The sequence below is a fragment of the Phyllobates terribilis genome, unplaced genomic scaffold, assembly GCF_046119375.1.
Source record: "Phyllobates terribilis strain yellow unplaced genomic scaffold, ASM4611937v1 Scaffold_47__1_contigs__length_9908305, whole genome shotgun sequence".
Classification (NCBI taxonomy): domain Eukaryota; kingdom Metazoa; phylum Chordata; class Amphibia; order Anura; family Dendrobatidae; genus Phyllobates; species Phyllobates terribilis.
Window position 1 is genome coordinate 7,328,603 of NW_027362807.1, and position 20,316 is coordinate 7,348,918.

At 44.6% G+C, this 20,316-nt stretch overlaps 1 pseudogene; it reads left to right on the top strand.

Annotated features, from left to right (window-relative positions):
- LOC141191570 (uncharacterized) overlaps window positions 1–20,316 on the top strand; it is a 773,803-nt pseudogene that overhangs the window by 669,624 nt on the left and 83,863 nt on the right.

Genomic DNA, 20,316 nt, shown 5'->3' on the forward strand with positions numbered 1-20,316 from the left:
ACTAGTTACTCACTACTTACTGATGGAGACTGTTGAGTTTGATCATTTCAGTAGATGTGTTATGGTCTATACTCAGTTTTGACTATAGTAGTTAGTGACCAAAATACTCTGATTTAACCCCTTCTTGCAGCCAGTTTTGTGTTCCTATCTGAGCCCATTTTTCAAATCTGACTTGTGTCACTTTGTGGTGATAACTTTGGAATTCTTCACAAAGGATAATTGGAAACAAATGGACCTTGCAAACTTCCAACTTCTCTTGAATCTGACAATACCCTATATACAGCTGTACACTACTGTCTGGGCACATGGCACGTTAAAAAGGGAAGGAGCGCCATTTAGCTATTTGAATGCAGATTTTGCTGGGATAGTGTGCAGACACAATGTATTGGGGACACTGTTCATTGTCACCTGGCAGCTCAAAAGATGGCTACCACAAACAGGCTTGGCACTATCTACTCCATTTTCCAGATCCCAGGTTTGCCTTGCTCATCATCCTTTAACCCCTCTACATGGATTTGGACTTAGGCAGAGACCCCTAAGCTTGGGCCACAGTGTTACCTAATGTTCTGTGGTGTGAGATGGCAAGAAGAATAGTCAGATAGCTGGGTCAGAACCAGGAGGTCAGAGAAAATATAAAATCACACAAGAGTAGTCAGTAAACGGGCCGAGGTCACAACAGGAAACAAATACATAAGCCGAGAGCTGAGCACAGAGGACTGACCCAGAGGAGAACAAGGCTGTATCTGGCAGCTTCCGGCAATATGCTCCAAGCTTTAGTAGGGTGCGGTGCTTTCCAAATGGCTGAAGCAGGGAGCAGATTACTCCAGCTGGACAGCACACACACCCATACTGCCAGACTGGATGGTACTACTGGTCCCAGGAACCCTAATCTTAGTGGCTGGACAGAGCCTGCGCCACCCAGAGCTTCTGATTCTGACGTCTCCTCCATCACAGCGCCGCCTGCAGGATGAATAAGGCGGCTCCTGGTGAGAGAAGCAGACGTCGCAGGAGCAGATCCCAGAGGAGATGGGACCCACCATTTGCAGAAGCCCTAATATGATAAAATATCAGAAAACCAGAGCAGTAGAAATCCCCATAAAGTGACTCCATTTTGGATATTATAACCCTCAGTGAAATAATCTATAGGAGTAGTGACTATTTTGACTCCACAGGCACTTTCCGGAAATTAGCACACGGTGGATGATGGAGAGTGAAAATTACAAATATATAATTTCAGTACAAAACACATAGTGCCCAGATTGTGCTCCAGGAGACACACACCGTAAATTAAGTGGGTTCTTCTCACTATAGTAATGCCAAATACCTGGATGTTGAATGTGGTTTGGGTGCACTGCAAGGCTCAGAAGCGAGGGGGAGATTAGACTTTGGGAGAGCGGATATTGCTGGATTGGGTTATGGAAGCCATGTTGCTTTTCAAGAGCCCTTGAGCCACTAATAATGTGGAAACCTCTGTTTTTCTATTGACAGATGATGGACCTGAGTGGGGACTTGTTTTTTGTGAGATGAGTAGAAGTTTTTATTGATATTATTTTCGCCTACATAACATTGTTTGGTGGCTTTTTATTCCATATTTGGGAGGCAGAATTAACAAACAGTTGAACACTACGATCCACTGGTTCATCCTATGAGGTTTTCTATTAGACTGTGAACTGTTATTGTCTTGGTGAATAATGACGGCTAACATAGGGCAAAATGAAAAAAAAAAATCACAGAAAAAGATACAGCCTTACCAACACCAAATCATATAACAAATGCACTAGCAGGATGCCGCAGACCCCCATGATAAAGGGGGGGGGGCAGCGCAGGTGCAAAATACTGGTGGAGCAACCACTCATAGTCATACCAATTCATGGAGAGGGTGGTTGCCTAGTATTAAAGATGCACACAGAAGAAGCTTGCATAGGACGCCAGTCACACAGGTAGGTGTGATGCACAGTGTCTGGCTTAGAATAGTGATGATATCCATACTATTACATCAGGAAGGCTGCCCAGCACTATATAAGTGCACCCCACATGGACAGACACCACAGTACACCCAGCCAACACTAAAATGCTAATGCATTTGTTATCTGATTTGGTGTTGGTAAGGCTGATTTTTTTTTGTGATATGTTTTCTTGGTAAATAATGATACTTTTACATAAAGTACATTTTTACGGAGAGTTTAAGTAGAAATATTCAACAATATAAATTTTAAGGATATGTTATTCATAACTAATAATTGGTTTTATTCTTGGCAGATGACTGTACCAGGAGATCAGAGGGACAGCTGACATCTTCAATTTTTAAATCAGATGATCTTGAGATCCCCCAAGATACAACTGAAGTGAATGCCATTACTCCAGATATACCATCATCCCTTCACAGCAAAGATCTGTCATCTGATCATTTGAAACAGGTCCTGTCTTCTGATTCATTACCGACCACTAAGGAAAATCAAAGTCACAAAATAAGCATTAAAAAACGAAGTGCTCCTCAAGCAAAGAAGCCATTTTCATGTTCAGAATATGGAAATAGTTTTTCCCTCGAAAAGTTTTTTCTTAAACATCAAAGCATTCACACAGCGGAGAATAGATTTTTTTGTTTCAACGGTGGGAAATTTTTTAACCAAAAATCAAATCTTGTTAATCACCAGAGAAGTCACACAGAGGAGAAGCTATTTTCTTGTTCAGAAAGTGGAAAATGTTTTACAGAGAAATCAAGTTTTATCAGACATGAGAGAACTCACACAGGGGAGAAGCCTTTTTGCTGTTCAGAATGTGGGAAATGTTTGAGCCGGAAATCAGATTTGGTTATACACCAGAGAACTCACACAGGGGAGAAGCCTTTTTCCTGTTCAGAATGTGGGAAATGTTTTATCCAGAAATCAGTTTTGGTTAAGCACAACAGAACACATACAGGGGAAAAGCCTTTTTCCTGTTCAGAATGTGGGAAATGTTTTATCCAGAAATCAGATTTGGTTATACACCAGAGAAGTCACACAGGGGAGAAACCTTTTTCCTGTTCAGAATGTGGGAAATGTTTTATCAATAAATCAGGTTTGGTTAAGCACAAGAGAAATCACACAGGGGAAAAGCCTTTTTGCTGTTCAGAATGTGGGAAATGTTTTAGCCAGAAATCAGATTTGGATATACACCAGAGAAGTCACACAGGGGAGAAACCTTTTTCCTGTTCAGAATGTGGGAAATGTTTTATCCATAAATCAGGTTTGGTTAAGCACAAGAGAAATCACACAGGGGAGAAGCCTTTTTCCTGTTCAGAATGTGGGAAATGTTTTAAAGATAAATCAGATTTGGTTAAGCACCAGAGAACTCACACAGGGAAGAAGCCTTTTTCCTGTTCACAATGTGGGAAATGTTTTAAAGATAAATCAGATTTGGTTAAGCACCAGAGAACTCACACAGGGGAGAAACCTTTTTCCTGTTCAGAATGTGGGAAATGTTTTGTGAAGAAATCATCACTTCTTAGTCACCAGAGAACTCACACAGATGAGAAGCCATTTTCATGTTCTTAATGCGGGAAATGTTTTACACAGAAATCAACCCTTAACAAACTTCAGAGAGGTCACACATTGTAGAAGCCTTTTTCATTTTTAACCAAAAATTGTATCTTCATAAAGGGGTTGTCCACTACTAGGACAACTCCTTCTCATTCCTCATGTTTGGCCTTGTTAAAATAAAAACACACATACGCACTTCCTATTCTGGCGCCGTTTCCATCGCGTTTCCATAAGGTTGTTACATCACACAAGGTTGTTACATCACACAATCCTGCTCTCAATCAACGCCACCTTTAGACGTATTGTACATCTCCAGAAAGGACATGGCCTGGACATAGCACCAAGAGAACGCACACACTTAGAGCACTCTCTTCAGATCGTGCTCCTGGGGGAATTATAAGCTATTTACAGCCTCCAACATGCTGTCTGATATGGGAAAGAAAGAAGAGGAGATCAGAGGTTAATCTGAGGTCCTCCACCTCTGTCAGCATGTCTGGTATGCAGTGTTTCTTATGGAAGGTCTTATCTTCCTGATCCAGAGCCATTACTGCCTCACCTCAGGGTGGAAAAAGAAGCAGTCTTAACCCTCATGATGCCAGACAGCTCCAGACTGTAAGTCCTGCACCAACTTCTCTTAATGTAGGCCTCACAAGAAAACCGCTCCATAAATCTCCCTGTACTCTCACCAAAGCCCCCATGCTGAGCAGTGCTTGCTTCACAGGGACATTTACCCCCCAGCCACAGGTTATTCTGATATGGGGAACAACATAACTGATTTGTATATCAGATTGCGTCTATCCCTACTAAAGAAGATATGGAGCAATATATTCAGAGGCTGGAGACTACATACAATACTGAAATACGTCCCCTCGCTTCTATCCTGTCACAGCTTACTGACAAGGTACAGAGATTAGAGGATAATGTCGTCCAAGTTAGAGGCCATCATAATGCTCAGAAACTAACACTGGATCTTCACAGCCAGTAAATAAACCATCTGTTTAATATGGTTGATGATCAAGAAAATCACAATAATATCTGGATAAGGGGTATACCTGAAAGCATCAATGCACAAGTGATTATGCCAACACTGCGATCATTATTCAATAATATCCTTGGTGATTCTATTGATAAGGAGGTGGAGATTTAAAAGGCGCACCGTACAATAGGCAACCATGGCCCAGATCCTGAGCGTCCAAGGGACATTATCTGTCGCATACATTTTTTCAATGTAAAAGAGGCCATTGTGAGGAAAGCAGAGGAGTTGGGTCCTGGTGATTTAAATGGAAAATGCATATAATTGCTCACATAACTATCCTGAATGACACTTGCTAAAAGAAGGGTATTGAAACCACTACTTGATGCCATCCGGGGAAATGGCCTGATGTACTCCTGGGGGTACCCATTACAACTGTATATTTTCAAAGATTCAAGCAACATGAGACCTTTCTGTGATGCCCTGGACATTCCAAATATCTGACTGGCCACCTGCTCCACCATTGCCACAGAGAGTTCCAGCACATCACAGAAGGCGTTCAATGGATCAGGAACTTGATGGTGATGCAGCCCGATGGGAAAGGAACCTGCCAATCATATGAGCTCCTCAAATGAATCTGGTCTTCCCTGATGAGAGACAGTTTGCAGATGCTTACTTATTTCTTTAAGCATATAATTAGATATATCTAAATAGAGCATTAGGTTCCACTCTTCCACTATATAGAATGTCTAAGTTCATATAAGATCTTAGACCGGCATATAAGTTGAGTTCACATGATATTACTGTAATATCAGGCTGTATTACATTACTTGCTTTATATTCCATGGTTCCCCCTAATAGGAATGCTAGAACTGAAAGTTTGACTTACGCCTGTAGAGACAGCCCCCAGTTAGGGACTTGCATTGGGATCTGCTTGTTTCGCAATTTCCTACTGTTTTGATATATTCATAATCTATACTTCTTAGACACTGAGAGGTTGACGTTACTATCTACCGTCTATACTTCCTCTTTTCTCTTAATCTTTCTCTCTTCCATTACCCCTTTTTTTCATATAATATGGCACAACTCAAACCTTGCGCATTGAATGTCAGAGGACTTAATGTTCCAGAGAAAGGAGCTCAAGTGTTTTATCGTAGGCATAAACAGCACGTACATTTTCTCTTTCTTCAGGAGTCACACTTTAGAGGCGATCATATACTGTACCTCAGTTTACTAATAGATATTATTCATCTTGGCGTCCCAGAAAAATGCAGTTTTGAAGTCTAAGGTGCTGAGTATAGGCCGCCACAGATCACTGCTGCATACTATTGTAGAAACACTGTCTGACACGGAGAGGAGGTACGTGTTTGTTAAGATCTCCATCTACTCCAAAATTTTGACTTTTGAAAACTTTTATCTCCCTAATTGTGACCAAATTAAGACATGTCGTCATTACTTAAACAAACTAAAATATTTTGCGGAGGACCTTATGATCTTGTAGGTGACTTTAATTTTGTCTTGGATCCTTCTTTAGACGCGTCCCGGGGCTGGAGTCACCAATCTAAAACACAAACAAAAGCTTTGCTAATTGTGCTTTGGTCTCAACCGGGCGATGTATGGAGAATACTGCATCCAGACATAAAGGATTATACCTATTATACTCCTTTACACAATATGCATAGCCATATAGTCCTTTTCTTAATTAGCCGTCACTTGCCTACATGGCAACCTACATCTCAGGTAGGAACTGCTGTATGGTCAGATCATGCTCCTGTATATTGTAACTAGCTATTGAACCCGTTCTATGCCCGGGTGGCGAGCATTTTTATTGGTATATAGTCTCCCATGCGGGTATGTGCTGCCCCCCTCCTGGTATTTCTGCTGCCCCCACCATCCTATCCCGGTATGCATGGCACCCCTCATCCCCATCCTAGTATGCATGGCACCCCTCATCCCCATCCTGGTATGCATGACACCCCTCATTCCCAATCCTGTTATGCATAGCACCCCTCATTCCCAATCCTGTTATGCATAGCACCCCTCACCCCCAATCCTGGTATGCATGGCACCCCTCATCCCCAATCCTGGTATGCATGGCACCTCTCATCCCCAATCTTGGTATGCATGGCACCTCTCATTCCAAATCTGGTGTACATTGCACCCCTCATCCCAATCCTGATATGTATGGTACCAAATCCCTCATCCTGGTATGCATGGCACCACTCATCCCCCAATCCTGGTATGCATGGCACCCCATCACTCATCCTGGTATGCATGGTACCCCTCATCCTGGTATGAATGGTACCCCTCATCCCTATCCTGGTATGTATGGCACCCCCTCATCCCCCAATCCTGGTATGTATGGCCTCCTCATCCCCCAATCCTGGTAAGCATGGCACCCCTCATTCCAAATCTGGTATACATTGCACCCCTCATCCCAATCCTGGTATGTATGTTACCAAATCCCTCATCCTGGTATGCATGGCACCACTCATCCCCCAATCCTGGTATGCATGTCACCCCATCCCTCTTCCTGGTATGCATGGCACCCCATCCCTCTTCCTGGTATGCATGGTGCCCCTCATTCCTATCCTGGTATGCATGGTACCCCTCATCCCTATCCTGGTATGTATGGTACCACTCGTCCTGGTATGCATGGCACCCCATCCCTCATTCTGGTATACATGGCACCCCTCATCCCAATTATGGTATGTATGGCCTCCTCATCTCAGAAACCTGGTATGCATGGCACCCAATCGCTCATCCTGCTATGCAATGCATGCCTCATCCCCAATACTGGTATATATGGCACCCAATCCCCTATCCTAGTGCGTATGGCACCCCTCATCCCTATACTGGTATGCATGGTACCCCTCATCCCTATTTTGGTATGCATGGTACCCCTCATCCTGGTATGCATGGTACCCCACATTCCTATCCTGGTATGTATGGTACCCCTCATCCCTATCCTGGTATGTATGGTACCCCTCATCCCTATCCTGGTATGCATGGTACCCCGCATTCCTATCCTGGTATGTAGGGTACCCCTCATCCCTATCCTGGTATGCATGACACCCCATCCCTCATCCTGGTATACATGGCACCCCTCATCCCAATTCTGGTATGTATGGCCTCCTCATCCCAGAAACCTGGTATGCATGGCACCCAATTCCTCATCCTGGTATGCAGGGCACGCCTCATCCCCAATCATGGTATATATGGCTCCCTCATCCCTATCCTGGTATGCATGGCGCCCTATCCCCTATCCTGGTATGTATGACACCCCTCATCCCCATACTGGTATACATGGTACCCCTCATCCTTATTCTGGTATGCATGGTACCCTTCATCCTGGTATGCATGGTACCCCACATTTCTATCCTGGTATGCATGGTATCCCGCATTCCTATCCTGGTATGTAGGGTACCCCTCGTCCCTATCCTGGTATGCATGGTACCCCATCCCTATCCTGGTATGTATGGTACCCCTCATCCCTATTCTGGTATGCATGGCACCCCTCACCCACCAATCCTTGTATGCATGGCACTCCTCATCCCTATACTGGTATGTATGTCACCCCTCACCCCTCCAATCCTGGTATGTGTGGTACCCCTCATCCTGGTATGCATGGTACCCCTCATCCCCCAATCCTGGTATGCTTGGTACCCCTCATCCCCCAATCCTGATATGTGTGGCCCCATCACCCCCCAATCCTGGTATGTATGCCACCCCTCATCCCTTTCACGCTGCACACATACAAAAAAATAAACACTTAATCTTACCTTTCTTCTCTGTGCTCCAGCGCTGAAGTGTTCTGTTCTGCTGGAGGCTGGGGAAGGAGTGCGGCTCCGGAGTACGCACATGCCCATACCGCGCTGTCCGGCGCCATTTTGCTGAAGACACACTGCAAATGTGTCTTCAGTAAAATGGCGCCGGATAGCGCTACGTGCATATGCTGATTCCGACACCTTCACTCCTGCCCCAGTCTCCGGCGAAGAGAGGCGATGCGGCAATGCTCCTTCCGGTCAGGTAAGTATGGCGCCGGGAGATCGCAGTATGCGTTCAGTGTCTACGCATACCGTGATCTCTGGCGCCATACACACTCCTCTTACCTGTAACGGCACAGTCTATAAAGGCTTCAGACAGAGACATGCATCTCCCGTTATATTATAGATCTGACTATGCCGGACTCCACCAAGGCTTCACATGTTGGAACCTAAATGATAATCTGCTGAAAGACTCACTCTGTGTCTCAGACCTTCATGAGACTATAGACTCCTTCAAATATATGAGCATGATGAAACTGCCTTACCATTTAAATGGGAAGCACTCACATGTGTCCTCAGAGGGATAATAATAAAACATAGATAAAGGCTAAAAAAAAGAGAGAACAGCTAAAGTCTCCCATTTGCTTGAGCGGATGGATCTACTTGACAAACAACATAAACGATGTGCTTCCCTCCAGGTATATGTAGACCTGCTTAACGCTAGAAGGGAGCTAAAGTAGTTTCATGGATGGGATAAATATTGTGGTATTTCAGGGCACCTACTTATGGAAGGAACCAAGTGGAAGCTTCCATTCTCGGTACTAGATATGGGGCTTCCTCGAGAAAATAACTTAAAATGTCGTACACTAAAGTTAATATATAAGGTGTGGGATAGGAGTAAAAATATTCTGGGGATTGGAAAGTACACAAATTATACTCCTTTATGGCACAACTATAACTTACCAGCGCTACATAAACTAAAAAATGTTAGTGAGTGGGAGGATAGGGGTACTAGACTAAACGCCATACTGATTGATAGACATCACCCAATAGATACCATTGCTAAAGCAGTGGATACAAAAGGTCTATTAACCTTTATTTATAGGCAGTTACTGGCCCTACATTTGGATAATATTGATAGTTAAGACAAAATGGGAGGAGGATGTGGGTCCATTATCTGAGGAGCAATGGGGGAAATACTGGATTTGACACCGACACTTTCATTGTCAGAGTCACAAAGATTGTCCCGAATTCTTCTCATTCATAGGGTATATAGATCCCCAAGTATTTTATTTAAAATTGAAATACAAACGGATTACACATGTCCTAGATGTGGTCAAAATGACGCCCACCTGATGCATATGATGTGGGAATATTGGCGACTACTGGAAGGGGGTGATAGTACAAGAACGATCTGTATTTGGGATACTACTTCAGTTGGAACCTAAAATCTGTATCCTAGGACTCCTGGGAGAGGACGTAGACCCAGACTCCCATATGGCAGTAGCTAGCTCAAGAATATTATTCCAAGCCAGAAAGTTGTTGGCACTACATTGGATAGACAATTCTCCCCCAACGATAACAGAACTAAAATCCAGGATAAATAACACTCTATGCTTGGATAGGGGATCTTATATTAAAGGAACGCTCTCAAGAAATTCATACAAATATGGGAGCAATGGTTAATTACCCCAGGTATTGCTTCAAAGAACCTTCTCAGAAATACTATACTGGATCGTTTGTCCATTTCCTTACAGTAAACCAGGAATTTATATCCTTATACCCAAGGTGTCAGCAAATAATTGTCTCAGTCCACACTATTGCCCCTTCTTAGATATATTCTTTTTCTTTTGATGTCTCAATAGGAAAAAAATAAGCCGTCAGGAAGTATTCCGATATTTATGCACAAATTACTGTTCCAAAACTTTGTACTATAGAGCGATATTGGCATTTATATCATTGTAAACCGGTTCTTGTATTGTTACTGGTTTTTCTTTTTCTTTGTCACAAAGTTTATTTAAAAAAAAGAAAATTTTGGTTTTTCTTTGTTTTGTAAAATAAAAATGATCTGATTGAAAAAAAGAAAGGAGGGAAGGTCTTTACTAGATCAAACGTATACAAAATGACAAGATCACATGTGAAGATACTCCTACGAAGTCGCAAATAAATGTGGTTGCTCATTGACAAGGAGGTTACATCCACACGTGTAAAGGACATACGTATCCAAAATAAAAGGGGCACCCGGGCCAGAAATTCATAACCCCATTGACATAGCGGAAGAATTTAGTTTCTTTTATAGTTCACTATATAATATTCATGGACAATACCATGACATGCCACCTAATATTCTTGAAACTAAAAATGACAAATATATTATGGACACTGCCGTTCCTTCCTTACAGACCCCTGAGCAGGAGATACTAGACAAAGCTTTCACTGAACAAGAGATAGGACAGGCCAATAAATCATTCCCTATCGGGAAGAGCCTTGGGCCAGATGGATTTAGTAATAGATTTTGTGAGATGTTTTCCCCCTAATTATTACCATTTTTAGCCAAAGTGCTCAATATTTCAGAAGACTCCCCTTTACCCCCCAATCACTTGAGGCTCATATAATGGTTTTGTCAAAGTCTGGAAAAGGACCAAATACCTGCCCTAATATTCATCCAATATCATTAAATAATGTAGACGTCAAAATATTCTCTAAAGTAATTACTACACGGCTCTCCCACTATCTACCCTCAATTGTCAGGAACGATCAGGTTGGCTTCATTAAGGGCAGAGAAGCTCGTGATAATAAAAATAAAACGTTAATTTCACATGCAAAAAACAGGGGCTCCCAATGTGCCTTGTTTCTGCCTACGCTAAAAAAGCGTTCGACACAGTGCATTGGACTTTCTTGAAGAGCACCCTACCACAAATTAGGTTGGACTCTTTCTTGTTATCTAAATTTCTATCATTATACACTGACCCTAAAGCGATAGGGTAAACGGCCTACTATCTGACACATTTTCTATTAAAAAGGGGACGAGACAAGGGTGTCCCTTATCACCTCTCCTATACACATTGGTGATGGAACATTTTGCGGTAGCATTACAAAAAAATCCAGATATTAGTGGAGTTACTATAGGCTCACATCACTATAAGCTAGCTCTATACGCAGACGACTTGTTGCTCTATTTTCAAACCCAATGATCTCATTTCTCTCTATAATAAAGGAATTTGAATAACTCGGCCATGTAAGCAATTTTAAAGTCAACTACTCTAAAACAGAGGCCATGAACATAACTTTTAACCCTGAACTGACACAATAATTTCTAACTTCCCCTTTAAGTGTCAGAAAGACACAATTAAGTACCTGGGTATACAAATTCTGGGGAACTTGGATGATCTGTATCTTTTAAATTATATCCCCCATCCTTGAACAAATGGTTAAAAATCGAATGAATTATAACTTGAAACCCTTGTCCTAGTTTGGTTGTATTAGTGTGATCAAAATGGACATTTTACCAGATCTTTATATATTTCAGACCGTTCCGGTCTGCGTTCCTCAGACCTTTTTCTCCCGTCTCAACAATTCTAACAGCAAGTTTGTATGGGGAACATCGAGGCCTAGGATACGTGTTACAATATTGTGAAGAAACAGGAGGGAGGGTTAGGGAGCTACAACGCTGAATCCAAACAGGGTGAAGATAGTCCACTGAAGGGTGCCGGTCCCGCTGGTGAGCACAGCCATATGAAGAAAACGAGAAGGAGAAAATCAGCACTCCAACAGGTAAAATATGAGAAAAATGTATTGGATCATTTAAAAACAAACAAAAAATGTAAAATTCTTACGCGTTTCTGGCGCTAGGGTTGCGCCCTTAGTTATAGCAGATGAGAAAAGGACAATGAAGTCATATATATATATATACAGGCACAATGGAGACACATGACACGAAATGAGAAATCAATTAGACATGCAAAAGGTGTGAAGAAAATCCCGGCCACAGTTCACATTGAAGGCAACGAGATCAAATACAGACAAGATGATCATTGCAAGCGTCACACAACAAGCCAGAAATGCAAAACACCATGATGGTGAAAAATAAGATAGAATTAGACCTCATACTCTTATTCATGCATATCCGTATCCCCCTCTGTATATAAACTGTTTATTGCAGGACATTTGTGTGAAGACCACCGGTGTTAGCTGCCAGGGGATTATCCCATATAGGAACACAACACCGGGATTAAGTGTACAGGTGTGAGATCACAGGGTCCGAACATCGCAAATGCCATCAACTATAGCACCGGAAGGTGGGAGGATATGCTGATTATAGAGGGACAGGAACATGTATGCATGAGATGGATGATTGATTCAGTATAGAGCATCGCAATAACAATGTCCAATAAACAGATAAAACGCATCAATGTCTAAATTGTGAATAGAAATATTGTTCTTATCGATCTGACACGTAAAAATATAATATAAAATAATATGCACAATAACCAATATGGAGAAACTATAAACCTATAACAATGAACATATAAAGGGGAAAAAAATATGCAAATCAAAACTGATTACATAGTAGAAGATTTACAAGGAAATCCACCCGCATCTGATCTGGTGCAAAGTATAATATCCTGGCAAAGGATCATAGAGCCGCAGATATACCGAGCATTATCTGTCATATCAACGGGAGGCAAATAGATGCATCATTGTAAAACAGACGAGAACAAGTACAGAACACTGGTGAGATTACTGTGGAGCATTGTAATGGCGAATCAGATTACTGTGGAGCATTGTAATGGCGAATCAGATTACTGTGGAGCATTGTAATGGCGAATCAGATTACTGTGGAGCATTGTAATGGCGAATCAGATTAGATGGAGCGTACAAATCAATGATATCCAAGAGCTGAATGTATAACAGATCAATGGCAATGGGAGACGTCTGCATAGAGCAGGGGTCTCAAACTCGGCTGGGTATATGGGCCGCACATGGAAAAAATTTGAATTTGGGGGGCCGCATTCTTTGTTCAATGTGACATTTTTAGTGATACCATTTTTTTTTGTATACACCTTTTGAACATTTTTTCCGTGTTTATTTTTTTATAGCTTGGGTCGTTATGGATGTGGCGATAATAAACGTGCACTTTTTTGTGTTTACTTTAGTTTACATATAAAACAGCATTTTTAGTGCCCAATATTTTTTCATGCTTTATTTTTATTTTTTTGATTTTTACAATTTTGTTTCCCCCAATTGGCCACATTCAGTAATATTGTCTTACAATTAGCATCATATAGTAATAATGGCAAACATCTTGTAGTAATGTGCCCCATCCAGGTCCCCATCCTGTGGCTATGTGCCCCATCCAGGTCCCCATCCTGTGGCTATGTGCCCCATCCAGGTCCCCATCTTGTGGCTATGTGCCCCATCCAGGTCCCCATCCTGTGGCTATGTGCCCCATCCAGGTCCCCATCTTGTGGCTATGTGCCCCATCCAGGTCCCCATCCTGTGGCTATGTGCCCCATCCAGGTCCCCATCCTGTGGCTATGTGCCCCATCCAGGTCCCCATCCTGTGGCTATGTGCCCCATCCAGGTCCCCATCCTGTGGTTATGTGCCCCATGCAGGTCCCCATCCTGTGGCTATGTGCCCCATCCAGGTCCCCATCCTGTGGCTATGTGTCCCATCCAGGTCCCCATCCTGTGGCTATGTGCCCCATCCAGGTCCCCATCCTGTGGCTATGTGCCCCATCCAGGTCCCCATCCTGTGGCTATGTGCCCCATCCAGGTCCCCATCCTGTGGTTATGTGCCCCATCCAGGTCCCCATCCTGTGGCTATGTGCCCCATCCAGGTCCCCATCCTGTGGCTATGTGCCCCATCCAGGTCCCCATCCTGTGGCTATGTGCCCCATCCAGGTCCCCATCCTGTGGTTATGTGCCCCATGCAGGTCCCCATCCTGTGGCTATGTGCCCCATCCAGGTCCCCATCCTGTGGCTATGTGTCCCATCCAGGTCCCCATCCTGTGGCTATGTGCCCCATCCAGGTCCCCAATTTGTGGCTATGTGCCCCATCCAGGTCCCCATCTTGTGGCTATGTGCCCCATCCAGGTCCCCATCCTGTGGCTATGTGCCCCATCCAGGTCCCCTCTTGTGGCTATGTGCCCCATTCAGGTCCCCTCTTGTGGCTATGTGCCCCCTGTTCTTCACACACATAAAATAGAAAAAAAAAAAGATGATTCTCACCTGTCCTCCGTTCCCTCGGCGGCCTTCCTGCAGATGTGGCCCGCAGGCACCACAGAGTCCGACCCCTTGACGATCCCGACCTGGTCCAGGAGGAGCCGCCGACAGCAGCGCTGCATTGCCGCACAGAGACTGTCTCCCAGCACTGCATTTCCAATGCCAGCCGCCGGCCAATCAGAGGCCAGCAGCTGATAGCTGCGTATGGCAATGACGTCATACTCGCTGCGCCGACACGCAGATATCAGCTGCTGGCCTCTGATTGGCCAGCGGCTGGCATTGGAAATGCAGTGCTGGGAAACAGTCTCTGTGCGGCAATGCAGCGCTGCTGTCGGCGGCTCCTCCTGGACCAGGTCGGGATTGTCAAGGGGTCTGTGCCTGCGGGCCGCATAAAGCAGCCTAAGGGGCCGCATGCGGCCCGCGGGCCGCGTGTTTGAGACCCCTGGCATAGAGTCTGATGGAAAACCTGATCGTGAGGCTATAGATGGAGCAAGCATTTCTATCTGTATCAACGAAAAACAGGTCATTACATTATAATAAAACTGACAAAAACAAATATCTGATGCAGAACTGAATCGTGAAGCTGTGGATGTAGCGGGAATTTCTATCTGTATCAGCGAAAAACAAATCATTGAATTATATTGCGAAAAAAACTGATAAGAATAAATATATGAGTAATGGATAAATAAGCTGCAGAACATTGCAATGGAAATACTCCGTCATTGCTGAAAAATCTTTAAGATATTTGCATCATTTATGTGCGTTCTGCGAAGATGAATCAGCGATGATAGCGCAATATACAGAAAGGCAAATAAGTACACCGGCAAATAATAACCGGAAAAAGCACAAAATAAATTCAGAAAACCTGGAATGTCACCATATAGATGTCTGCTGGGAATAAACCAGTATGAATTTCATCAATAGATGTAAAACAGGTCATTGCGGAAATTCATTACCCGAAGGGTATTTAGTATTTACACGTCAGATCCAGAAGGCTTCACGCATATTAAGGGGTTTCTGTCTGTTTCCACCCCTTACCGGATAATTAACTTTTTCAAGACCAAAGAAAGAAAAATGTGTGAGATCAGTATTATGTATATACACAAAATGTTTTGTTCCCCCGGAGTATGTGCTATTAGAACTGTTGATATATGAAATCTGCTCCGGTGCTCTCTATGAATCCTACCAATTTGTATAAAACAATGCTGTCCACTATTCTGGAGGAAGGCATTTATTTGTCGGTGTTTAATAACAAAATTCAGCGCTGTCTGTTACCTGATTATCCCATTTTTCATGGGCTCCCCAAAACACACTAGGGTATCTCCCCCCCACCCTTCGCCCTATTATCTCGGGTATGGGTTCATTGAATGAGAATTTAAGCCAATGGCTGGTGAACATTTGTATTCTCTGGTTATTCAAACACCAGGCTATGTGAAAGATACTACGTCTGTCCTGAGGGTTTTTGACAGGTTTGTGTGGCAAGAAGAATATAGGTTTGTCACCAGTAATGTTGTCAACCTGTATTCCTCCATCCCTCACGCATTGGCCATCATTGCTGTTCAACACCATTTAAATAAATATAGTGGATATTCTGTGAATTTAAAAAGGTTCATTATAACATAAAATATTTGTTGTCCCACAACAATTTTATGTTTGATTCTAAATATTATTTACAAGTACTTAGAGCCCCCATGGGCTCCAAATTCTCACCATCTTTGGCTTTTCTGTACATGTCGTGGTGGGAAGAAATCTACATTTTTTCTGATGATAATCCATTTTTTTAGCACATTTATTTGTTTGGTAGATATGTTGATGATGTACTTTTGGTATGGAGAGGTGACCCCCAGTTAGTGTCACAATTTGTTTTGTATTTGAATTCTTATTCCTTAAATTTAAAATTCACTGTCAGTGAACCTTTGATTTCCACTCCATTTCTGGATATTTTGCTGACAGGGATAGTAACATCTCATAAAGTGGACACCACACTCTATAGAAAACCTTTGTCAGGCAACACATTACAGTAATGTGTCTTCCAATTCTCAACTTACTCTATACAGTTCGCAGAGATGACTCAGTATAGGTGGAGGGAAGCACTCCCGATGCCGTTCAGCGAATGTGACCCGTGCTACACAAAATATGTAACTTCCAACATAAGTGCTGATCCATCCTCTGTGGATTCTTTTATGCCTAAGTGAGACCTGCCCATATACCCCCTGTGATGACATCACGGGGGCTAGTCTCCAGCCTTCATATTTTTATTAGATATCTTTTTTTTGCAATAACTTATCGTGGGTTGATCGTAGAGGCCCGAAAGTGATACCATATTTTCCGTTATGATTTTACCTTTCTCCAGAGACCACACACGGTATAGCTGCCGTCTTCTACTTTTGCGCCACAGCTCCCTAGAGGGGCTTACAGCGACGGTTAAATATCCATATTGTTCCTTAGCGGACCCTGCCACCCAAAATATAGGCCCCATTATTATCGGACATATGGAACTTTAGTTATTTCATATCGGCTTTTGGCCGTCTGCAGGCCTTTGTTACATTCCCTTTCAAGCACTGGGAATACAACCTTCTCAGTTAGCTGTAAATCTATCACAAGCCTGTGTTAATTGGGTTTGGTAGCAGCTTTTGGGCCAGCATTTGCTTGCAAGGCCCTTCTCATGTGTGTGTTGATTTGCATAGAGATCACTGGCCAAAGTGTCAGCTCTTCTCCCATGGACAATTACTATAGGGGAGGAGAGAAGAAGAGTCTGAGAGAGAGACTTCTTAATATCCATGACAGGGGAGAAGAAAAAGATTTTCAATACTTCCATGACAATCTGTTTTTCATTGATACAGATAGAAATGCTTGCTATACCTATAGCCTCACGATCAGGTTTTCCATCAGACTCTATGCAGACGTCTCCCATTGCCATTGATCTGTTATACATTCAGCTCTTGGATATCATGGATTTGTACATTCCATCTAATCTGATTCACCATTGCAATGTTCTACAGTAATCTCACCAGTGTTTTGTACATACTTGTTTTCGTCTGTTTTACAATGATGCATCTATTTGCCTCCCGTTAATGATTGATAATGCTCGGTATATCTGCGGCTCTATGATCCTTTGCCAGGATATTCTGCTTTGCACCAGATCAGATGCGGGTGGATTTCCTAACATCGGTGGTTTTCACACGAATTTCCTGCAATAAACAGTTTATATACAGGGTGGGATACAAATATGCATGAACAAGAGTATGAGGTTTAATTCTATGTTCCTTGTATGTAGTATTATTTGGTCACTATCTGGTGGTAATATGTGGTCTGGTCATGGTGTGGTGGTATTTGCTCCTTGTATGTAGTATTATTTGGTCACTATGTGGTGATAATATGTGGTCTAGTCATGGTGTGTCAGTATTCTTTGTATGTGGTATTATTTGGTCACTTTGTGGTGGTAATATGTAGTCCGGCCATGGTGTGACGGTTTTTGTCCCTTTGTATGTGATATTATTTGAAAAAATGTATGTGACACATTCCCTTAAAGAAAAATAAAGAAAAATATACCTAAATAGAGTACTGGATATTTTAAGAAATGTTTAATAGGTTAGAGTAGAGTAGGGCCCGGACAGAAGAGTTTACCTTGTCGTGGCGGCGGCTTACAAAATCTTTTGGCCAAACAAAAGCTGCTGCTATGTATGTGATATGGTGTTCTATGGGAACTGTTAGGGTATGTGCACATGGACAGGAGCCACTGTGGGTTTGACACTGCGTGCTTATGCAGCATCAAACCTGCAGCGGCCAGGTGTTACAGCATAATGGATAGGATTTCTAGAAATCCCATGTCCACTATGGGACTCTGTGCACCTATGGATCACCTACGGAAACTGACATGCGTCGCGTCTTTCAGACCCGCAACATGTCAATTTGTCTTGCGGGTCCACATGTGGACTTTCTCCACAGAATAACATTTATGAAGAAACTCCGCATGTACAAAAAAACAAATCGCGCCACTCAATTGCATAAAATGAGGGCAGAAGCCGCACGACTATCCCGCAGCTTCGGGGCCACAGGCGTCTCCTGAGCGTGGGCACATACACTTAATGTGTGATTGATAAGGATGTGGTGCAGAAATGGAGTTTTTCCAAGAGTGGGCGGTGTGACTGTGGAAGGTTCGAGGAGTCGAGGTGGAGCTGGGGTGGAGCCTGGGCGGAGCCTCAAGGGTGCCCGAAATGTTTTTGCCAGTATGGGGTCTGAAATTACTGGTGGCAGCCCTGCACACATATACATGCACTCATATACTAATCTTTTATGATATTAAGGTCTTCTGGAGAGGGCTGTAGAGCCCACTGTGGAGGAGGGGACACAGCAGGCAGGACTGATTTCAGCTTTCTGCCCCTGCGTGCTGTCCGATGCTGTGGACTCTCCTCCCCCCTCTTTGAGGAAATGCTGCTGGCAAAAGAACAGCAGGAGGCAGAAGACCCCCTGTTACTCCCTGCAGGAGGACAGACACAGCAGCCAATGAGCGCTCTCATCAGTCTGATGGGGAAGTATTCATTGGCCAGCAGCCTCTCTCCTGCATGACATGCCCCATTTTTCAATGCCCGCACTCTGCCCAGGGTATCAAAAATCATTATGGGTGGACGGGGTTAAGCAGCATCAGCCCTCAGTCAAGGGGCCCCATAGCAGCTACGTGGTCTACTGCCTGAGCACTACGCCCCTTCCTGCATGGGCCCCCCTTCACCTCTGGGCCCGGGTGCATCGGCGGTGTGTCCACCCCTGGCTGAACCCCTCGCTGCGGCTCTGAGCAAATGTAATATTATTTACACACAAACGAGCGGTAAAGAAATCAGTGAGACACCTGTGGGATAAGAATGTAAGAACGTCCATTACACCCTCAGATGACTTCCCTCGTGGGTACAGTGTCCGAAATGGGGTCACTTTAGGGGGTCGTATGTTCTTCACACCTCGAGGGCTTTGCTATTGGCCGCTCCGTACACCTCATATACAAGCAGCTCCGCTCCGTACACCTCGTACACACAGCTCCGCTCCGTAAGCCCCGTACACGCGCGGCTCAGCTCCGTAAGCCCCGTACACACGCGGCTCAGCTTCGTACGCCCCGTACATGCGCGGCTCAGCTCCGTACGCCCCGTACACGCGCGGCTCAGCTCCGTACGCCCCGTACACGCGCGGCTCAGCTAAGTACGCCCCGTACACGCGCGGCTCAGCTCCGTACATCCCGTACACGCGCTGCTCAGCTCCGTACGCCCCGTACACGCGCGGCTCAGCTAAGTACGCCCCGTACACGCGCGGCTCAGCTAAGTACGCCCCGTACACGCGCGGCTCAGCTCCGTACGCCCCGTACACGCGCGGCTCAGCTCCGTACGCCCCGTACACGCGCGGCTCAGCTCCGTACGCCCCGTACACGCGCGGCTCAGCTCCGTACGCCCCGTACACGCGCGGCTCAGCTCCGTACGCCCCGTACACGCGCGGCTCAGCTCCGTACGCCCCGTACACGCGTGGCTCAGCTCCGTACGCCCCGTACACGCGCGGCTCAGCTCCGTACGCCCCGTACACGCGCGGCTCAGCTCCATACACCTCGTACACGCACGGCTCAGCTCCGTACGCCCCGTACACGCAAGGCTCCGCTCCGTACACCTCGTACACGCACGGCTCCGCTCCGTACACCTCGTACACACGCGCGGCTCCGCTCCGTACACCTCGTACACGCACGGCTCCACTCCGTACACCTCGTACACGCACGGCTCAGCTCCGTACGCCCCGTACACGCAAGGCTCCGCTCCGTACACCTCGTACACGCACGGCTCTGCTCCGTACACCTCGTACA